Below are 9,151 nucleotides of genomic sequence, written 5' to 3'. Positions count from 1 at the left end.
CTGAAACGAGAGCCGGACGTTAGTGGGTTCATAAAACAAATTGAGAAAATAAATGTGTGTGTATGCATTGTTTGTAGCATTTTTAGCTATTCGCTATTTATGGGTTATATTATATATAAACACTATCGTTAAAGGTACGGTAGAAAAAAGATGGTTAACAATCCAGTCATGCAGTTTGGCTCAAATGGAAAATAAGAGGAGAGTTTAATAAATGCGGGTGATTGGTTCTCGGATGCTATCCGATATGATTTGAGTGGGGAGCGGTTAAAGTGAAAGACGACAATTATAACAATACTGCGCTCTGCCAGACTAATGGAAAACGAAATGTAAAGCTATAATATGAGAAAAACAGACAGATAAAACATATTGAACTTTTGTTTTCGTATTGCTTTTTGAAGAGCATCTTCGATTAGTAAATGGGGGTGGGGGGTGGTTGTGGGGACAGTTAGAACACATTCTCAGGTGGAAGGACGAGGTTGTTTGCTATTCACAGGAATTTACAATACAAGATACAATCGAAGGGTCTCTGCACCTAGGTGGTCCGATTTCGGTTTATCTTATATTTTAGACGAGACTTCGTTCTGGTGAGTGTGGAGATTTTATTCTTTTATAGCTATACATACAAATCATGGACACATAGTTTTTTTTTCTAAATGGAAATCTAGCGGTACTGAACATTGATACATCGTGCAAAATAAAAAAAAAATGGTAATACTAATAAGTTTTCTTTACGAATAATGTGTGAATACGACAAGCTGTTGATTTGTTCACATTGCACAATGGTCCAGGAGATACATTTAAGTGGGAATTAGCATTTAGAGCTCGACAGCTCTAGACAAAAACTGTCTTGGACAAAGTTGTTACATATGATAGAGCGCTCATTTTGATGTTGTCAAAAATAAGGTGACCAACATAACATTTTCAATGAAATAAAAAATCTAACTTTCTTATCTCCATAGATAGAGATAAACATAGTTCGACAATGTTGTAGTCCCAGTTATTTGAGACATCTTTGTGGCACAAAGTTTTTTTCTATCTCTTGAAATAACCGATATAGCCTCTTTTTTCCTAAGTTGCGTTGGATTCACCGTAAAAAAAAGTTTTTTTGCTTTAACTTTTATATTTCAAATTCTACATACAAACTGTCTTTGAAAGACTTTTAGAACATACCGATACAAACATTTTGCGATGCAGAACTTGTCAATATCTTCAATTGCTTGCCATTCTTTCTGGGACAAACATGTACAAAAATGTCTGTTGACGGAATTTGAAAGAACAAATTTCACTCTATATAATATGTGATTTTCAACAATATGTTATTTTTCGTGTTTGAGTAGATCGAAATTGAAATCATGAGTTTTTGGGTAGAAAACCATCAATAACTTTGAGCAGGATTAAGATATTGACAAATCCTGCATCGCAAAATGTTGGTATTGATAAGCTCTAAATGTCGCACGAAGACAATTTTGATGTAGAATTTTAAATATAAAAGTTTCGGTTTTTTCATGGTTACCCTAATGCAGCTTAGATAACAAGCGCTAAAAACAGCTTTGTGGGAGATATTTATTCTTTAGACAAAAACTGTCTTCGACAAAGTTGTCACATATGATAGAGCACTTATTTTTATGTTATCAAAAAAAGGGTGACCAAAATTGTCGATGAAATAAAAAATCTAACTTTCTTATCTATCTTTAGAGATAAACATAGTTCGACAACTTTGAACATACTGATACAAACATTTTGCGATGCAGAACTTGTCAATATCTCAATTTCACTCTAAGGTTTGTTCCACAAAGTTGATTGAAATAATTGGGGCTACAATCCCAATTGTTTCAATCAACTTTGTGGAACAAACCTTAGAGTGAAATTGAGATATTGACAAGTTCTGCATCGCAAAATGTTTGTATCAGTATGTTCAAAGTCTTTCGAAGACGTCTGTATGTAGAATTTGAAATATAAAAGTTAGAGCAAAAAACAGTTTTTTTAATGGTGATTCCAACGAAAATTAGGAAAAAGGCGCTAAAGCTGTTATTTCAAGAGATAGAAAAAAAAACTTTGTTCTACAAAGATGTTAACCAACTGGGACTACAACATTGTCAAACTATATTTACCTCTATCTATAGAAATAAGAAAGTTAGATTTTTTATTTCATCGAAAATGTTGGTCACCCTGTTTTTGGCAATACCAAAATGATCGCTCTATCATATGTAACAACTTTGTCCAAGACAGTTTTTGTCTAGAGAATAACTGTCGAGCTCTAAATGCTAATTTCCACTCAAATGCATCTCCTGGACCATTGTGCATTGCAATCGAAGACATTACACCAAGAATTATCAACTTATATAGAGGACCATCCAATAAGTTTCAATATAAGTTCCCGGATTCTCAGATAGTCACTAAAACTATCATTTCTATATAGTTGTTCCAGACATTGATGGGGCTTGATGTAGGATGAAAATTCGAAATGAAAACAGCACAAGTAAGTTCTTTAAGAAGGTCATGATAACGGGTCAGTTGTGATGCATGAAAAGTAAAGGGTCTCTACCTAGGGGCACTGACGGAAGCATGACGTACGACTGTTAATTATAATTTTGATTTTGAACAGTTCTTTTTTTATGAAATGATGACCTTAAACTAGATCAGTCAATTTGTTAACAAGTTCTCTGTGGGACTATCTTTTGAAGACTTTCTGTTCAGGCAGCTTCACAATTGTGCAATTCCAAATGAAATCGAACTAAAAATGCAGATTTTAAAAACTTCGAATGAAAGTTTGTATTCCGTTTGTGTTGGAGGAAATATGAGTTTTCCACCGCATTTGGGATTTCTTTGAAATGCAACTTTTGAAAGGGGCGTATCGTTTTTAGTAAGAGGAACTTTTGATAATTTATATCTCAAAATATACTCTCTATAACTAGTGTTGATAGTGGTGTATCTTTGTTTCAGTTTTCTGTTTTTGAGAATAAGTGTGATATATTTGTGAATTCCTTTCGAAGGCTCATGGAAATCAAATGTTAGATCCAGTTTTTCTATTATCCAGTTGTTTTCTATTTCTGACAGTTTCAAAATGATCAACTATAAAGAAACATTGTTTGTCTTCGGAGGTTTTACGATATGTGATTACCTTCTAATCGAATTTGCGACTTTTTTCACGTACAATAAATATCTTTAGAAAGCGGGGACCGAAAAAAAAAGTGTGTAAATGCTCTTGATGCGGATTGAACGGAAAGTATAGCAGCCCTTCTGGCCTTCGGGCGGCGAATATCATACTATCATTCCTTCCCTTCCTCTGGTGACTGTAAGGACGTGGCCGGCGTCGATATTGACCATTTAGAGCTCGAATCACCGACAATTGCACAACGAAAATGATTTTCTAGTCCCAAGCATCATTCTGAGTGTTCTTTGTGCAATTTGATTGGGTCAGGTGAATCACGGAGAGCAACTACGAATTGTACAGTCTACCCAAGCTCAAGCTATTTGATAATTTATATCTCAAAAACTATGAGTCGTACCGAAATAGTGTCTTAGAAAGAATTATAGAGTATTGATGTTCAAATGTGAAAAAAATATACACTGAGAAAACAAATTAATACTCTTTTTTCTATTTACAAAAAAAAGAACTTAAATTGGCAATATCTAAAATACATATTTTTTTATTTTTTTTATTTTTTTTCATATAAAATAGAAGTCATGTAGAAAATTTTAAAAATGAGTCAAAGATGGTAAAACTATTTTTGACGAACTTTTTGGAACATCGAATTTTTATGAATTTTCGAAAATTCGAATTTTTGTATGCTAACAATCATGTTTAGCCACAAATTAAGAATCCTGATGTGATTTAAAACAAAAAAAAGTTCTTCATCAACCTCCTTCTAAATGCAGCCATTCTCGAGATATTTAAAAAAAATATTTCTAATTGAGTGTCATTTTTGAAGTAAATAGACTCTTTTAATATGTTTGTCGTGTTATACTGCCATGTTCACGAAATTTTATGAATTTGCTTATAATTTTCAACAACTTTTCCAAATACAGGGTCTTTCAGAATGAACGCACACGCAACAAATTCTAATAAGCTCTACAAAAGTGAACCGATTTTTATTTAAAAAAAAAACTAAAATAAAGCTTACTTTAGGACATTTTTGATGTGACCATCCCTTTTTTCGATAACGCGTTTTAAAAGGCGAATTCTTCATGCAAAACTCTAACATTACGACATCGATGCTGTTGAAAATCCGAGTTATTTCTTCTTTAAGTTCCTCCTAAATTTTGTGGCTTATTAACAAAGCAACGAACCTTCACGTACCCCCAACGACGACGAAAATGTTGAAATCCTTAACATAAGAGGACAAAGTTTTATTAAGGCTACGGTTGCTCGAGTAATACGATTTCACTTAAAATACACGTTCTTGTAAATTTTACATCTTGACAATAAAAAACCATCCGATCAGACTGAACGAGTAGCCGAATATCATCAGTGTTACCATCGACGGAGCGAAAAAAAAAATTATAGGGAGCTATTCGTTTTTTTTTTGCGTTAGCGTTTAATCTGAAAGACCTTGTATATCATTATGGTCAGACTATATGTTTGAGAGTTACGTTAAAAAACATTTTAAGACATGTGGCTTAATACAAAACGTAGCGATAATGTTTTTTTCAACATAATTCCAAAACATATAGTTTTACCATAATGATGTATTTGAAAAAGTGGTTGAAAATTATAAGCAAAAAGCAAAAGCAAAAGAGCCTATCTATCTATACAGTGCGGACTCGATTATATACAGTTTCTGATTTCTTTTCACTGTATAAAGGGTGTGTCACATCACATTGCATCACGGAAAAAACGCTGTAGAAAATCGCCCAGTAGACCGATCCTTTTGAAAATTTTAGACAGTAAAATAAAAACTATTAAACAACTTTTGGCATTTTCTTTTTATTCATACTTCGAGCCCAAGCCCGTATGCTCGCACCTTCCTCTTTACCCCGTCCATAAGGTTCTGTACAACGTCAGGTTGTAGTTTTTTTTTTAACAGAAATCCATTTTCTCTTGAAGTCCGCCTCCGATTTGACAACTTTTAGGTTCTTCCGGAGGGCCTGCTTCATAATCGCCCAATATTTCTCTATTGGGCGAAGCTCTGGCGCGTTGGGCGGGTTCATTTCCTTTGGCACGAAGGTGACCCCGTTGGCTTCGTACCACTCCAACACGTCCTTTGAATAGTGGCACGAAGCGAGATCCGGCCAGAAGATGGTCTGCTTGCGAATCTCCTCCGGAACGCTGAATATGTCCTCTGCGGAGAAGAACAACAGGCCCGGCAGCTGACGAAAGCCCGCTTTGACGTAGGTTTCGTCGTCCATTACCAGGCAATGCGGCTTCGTCAGCATTTCGGTGTACAGCTTTCGGGCTCGCGTCTTCCCCACCATGTTTTGCCTTTCGTCGCGGTTAGGAGCCTTCTGAACCTTGTATGTACGCAGGCCCTCTCGCTGTTTGGTCCGCTGGACGAATGAACTTGACAAATTCAGCTTATTGGCGACATCCCGGACCGAACTTCTCGGATCACGTCTAAACTGCTTAACTACGCGCTTGTGATCTTTTTCACTGACGGAGCATCCATTTTTCCGTTCTTCACCTTCCGGTCGATGGTTAGGTTCTCGAAGTATCGTTTTAGTACTCTGCTGACCGTGGATTGGACGATTCCCAGCATCTTACCGATGTCCCGATGTGGCAACTCCGGATTCTCGAAATGAGTGCACAGGATTAATTCACGACGCTCTTTTTCGTTCGACGACATTTTTCCAAATTTACGAAAAATTGACAGTGAAGCATGGCCAACGTGATCTATACACTCTTATCTGATTATAAGCGAAAGCTGATATATAATTCCTAAAAATTAAATTTCTACAGCGTTTTTCCCGTGATGCAATTTGATGTGACACACCTTTTATAATCGAATCCTGTATATAACCGAGTCAAAAAAAATAATTTTTTATTCGTTTTTTTTGCATGTATTTTTGGTTTTTTTGAATATAAAAGAGAAATTTAATTTTTGATTCATCACCTTGAAGTCAAAAAAAACCTTTCTCACATGAAAAATTTTTTTTTTCCAGATTCTCTCAGGAGGCGATAGAATTTCATATTTGATGAAAAAAATCCTTCTACGCATATGTTCGAATTTCAACAATGACAGAGTTATAGAACTTTTTTTAGTTTCGGACTCTGTTGCCTCAAACTGGCTCTACATTATAAAGTACGCTACGGAAGACGATTCTGTTCATTCGAAAGATGAGAAAATTTAGTACAGGTTTTAGTAGTGGGACATCAAAATTAGCGGATTTCAATAACATTTTGGAAATGAAAAACTAATTATTAATTTTGAATGTGTTATTATTAATTTCATCCTAAAAATTTATATTAAACTAGATTGTTTCTATCAATTAAATTAAAGCTTTTTAATCACTCTACAATTTGTTCTTTGACACTCAACTTCTATCTTTGTTAATTTGGCTGCAATATCGCTATAAACAATCAAGAAAATGATATCAAATCAGACATATGGAGGTTTTAAAGTGCAATAAATGTTTCTATGGTGGTTAGACACTCCACCCCCCTCTCTAAGCGACCATACAAGTGAAACACAAATTTCTACATTACTCGAGAACTAATCAAGCAAATGGAACGAAATTTGGCACCATGGCACTATTTAAGGGTGCAATAAATGTTTCGATGATGGTTAAACACTCCACCCCCCACTCAAAGGGGGGCTGCCATACAAAAGAAACACAAATTTCTGTGTATCAATAGAATAGGAATTCTCTTACGCCTGAACGGCTACTGTGTGATAGATAACATAAATGTTAATCGATAGATATGAATACTCTAACGCCTAAAAATGGTGTAATATACAGGTTTTTCCAACTTTGATTTCCGAAAGTAAATTGAAATAAAACACACTTAGAATTCGAATTTCGATGAAACTTTTATTTCAAAATAAAGTTTGATTTATGCCATTATGTGTGAAATACAACATCATTCAAATGTCCACCTAGGGCTTCCTCGCACACCTTGATCCGGAACAGGTAATTTTCGATGACTTTTCGGCACATATGGGGCGGTATCTCGGTCATAACTTCACGAATGTTGTCTTTCAAATGTTCAAGAGTTTGCGGAGAGTTGGCATAGACACGGTCTTTCGCATAACCCCACAAAAAAAAGTCTAGCGGGTTCAAATCGCATGATCTGGACGGCCAATTGGCATCACCAAAACGCGAAATTATGCGTCCCTCAAATTTCGTTCGCAATATGGCCATGTTCGGTCGTGTTGTGTGACACGTGGCGCCCTCCTGCTGAAACCACATGTCATCCGTATCCATATCTTCAATTTGTGGCAAAAAAAAAAAAAATCTGTTAACATGCGGCCATAGCTCACCATTCACAGTTACCGTCTCGCCGTCCTCATTTTCAAAGAAATACGGCCCGATGACTCCACCAGACCATAATGCGCACCAAACAGTGACTTTTGGCGGATGCAATGGCCTCTCAACAATCACGCGTGGATTTTCTGAACCCCATATACGGAAATTTTGGGTATTCACATAGCCACCGAGCTCGAAATGTGCCTCATCGCTGAAGAAAATTTGATGCGAAAATTCAGCATTTTGCTGCTGTTGTTCGTTCGACCAATCGACGTATGCCCGACGCATTCCATGGTCACCACGCTCTAATTTTTGTACCAGTTGGACTTTATATGGATATAGGTGCATGTCCAAATGCAAAATTCGCCACAATGATGTGTTTGACAAGCCCAATTGCTGAGCACGCCGTGGAATCGAAACATTCGGGTCATCCTCCACACTGGCAGCAACAGCAGCAATATTTTCGGCCGAACGCACATTACGATGATGCACAGGTTTCACAATATCCGCTACGGATCCAGTTTGATCGAATTTACGCACTACATTAGCGATTGTGTGCTCTGTAGGCCGTCCATGACGACCAAAATCCGTCCGTAATGCTCGAAAAACATTTGCCGGTTTTTCATCATTTTTATAGTATAATTTAACAAAATTAACACGTTGTGAGATGCTAAAACGATCCATATTGTAAAATGGCAGACATTCAACTAACGATATGACGTTTTGGTTGACAGCTATGTCAAAAGGTTGTCAGCGCAGGGCTGTATACTTTCGGAAGCCCGAAATGGAAAACCCTGTACAACAAAAGTTATCTGAAGATAAAAAAAAATGTACACGAATGAATTCGGCTCTGTTACAGCTGAATTGCTAAATGAGTCTAATAAAATAAAACTGATGGGGAAAAAAATCTTTTACAACCAGGGTTACCAAATCTACAGAATAATCTGTATTTATACAGATTTTCCAGATTTTTTAAAACCAAGAATCTGTAGATATAGATTACAGATTTTTTTGGTTTTCATACAGATTCACAAATTTTTCAAAATAACGTTCCAATATTAGTTATGGCTTGATCTCAATAATATTTTTTTCCAACTCACTAATTTCATTCATATAGCATTCGAATCAGTCTGAATGAGAGTCATTTTGGCATTTATATGTAGCGTGTAGTACATGTATGTAGCGTGCTTTCGCATGTTCAATCTAAGGCGAAAATATGCAAAAATCTGCATCATCGGCCAGCTTTACAATAAATAAATAACACTGTTTATCTTTTTCCTACTAAAGCATAGTGAATGCGAATTTTTACGTGGATACCATCAACTTTGTTAAATTCATAATAACTATGCCAATCAATGATACTAGAGCTGAGATTATGCTTCAAAATTGAACTTGCAAATTTAACCCTTTGCGACCGTATTAAATTTCGACATTTGTGTCGTACTGGTCGCAATTATTTTTACTTGAAAAACTGACACTGACACTGACATATTCATTGTGCTTACTAACCCATACTGTCAATAATCTGCAACTAATACATTCGTTTTACGGAAAATGTGAAGAGAAATGATTGAGAAATGGTATTATGATTAACCTCCATCTGCGTTTTCAAATCACAGTCACAATCCATAGAGGTGAATGAACCTACAAGTTTGAAGCTTCTATAAAATGAAGAAAGGAAAAAGTGTCCATCGAGTTAGCGAGCAGTATTACTTCCTAAAGCTAAATATTACACTCACAGATTTAG

At 35.8% G+C, this 9,151-nt stretch overlaps 1 protein-coding gene across 5 annotated transcripts in view; it reads right to left on the bottom strand.

Moving 5' to 3' along the window:
* Positions 1-9,151, bottom strand: part of LOC129771026 (serine/threonine-protein kinase NLK) — a 303,571-nt gene that overhangs the window by 31,383 nt on the left and 263,037 nt on the right. The window lies entirely within an intron of this gene.

The sequence above is a fragment of the Toxorhynchites rutilus genome, chromosome 2 (genome assembly GCF_029784135.1).
Source record: "Toxorhynchites rutilus septentrionalis strain SRP chromosome 2, ASM2978413v1, whole genome shotgun sequence".
In the NCBI taxonomy this organism is placed as follows: Eukaryota; Metazoa; Arthropoda; class Insecta; order Diptera; family Culicidae; genus Toxorhynchites; species Toxorhynchites rutilus.
Note: the sequence above shows the minus strand (reverse complement) of the source record. Positions and strands in the feature narration are given on the sequence as shown.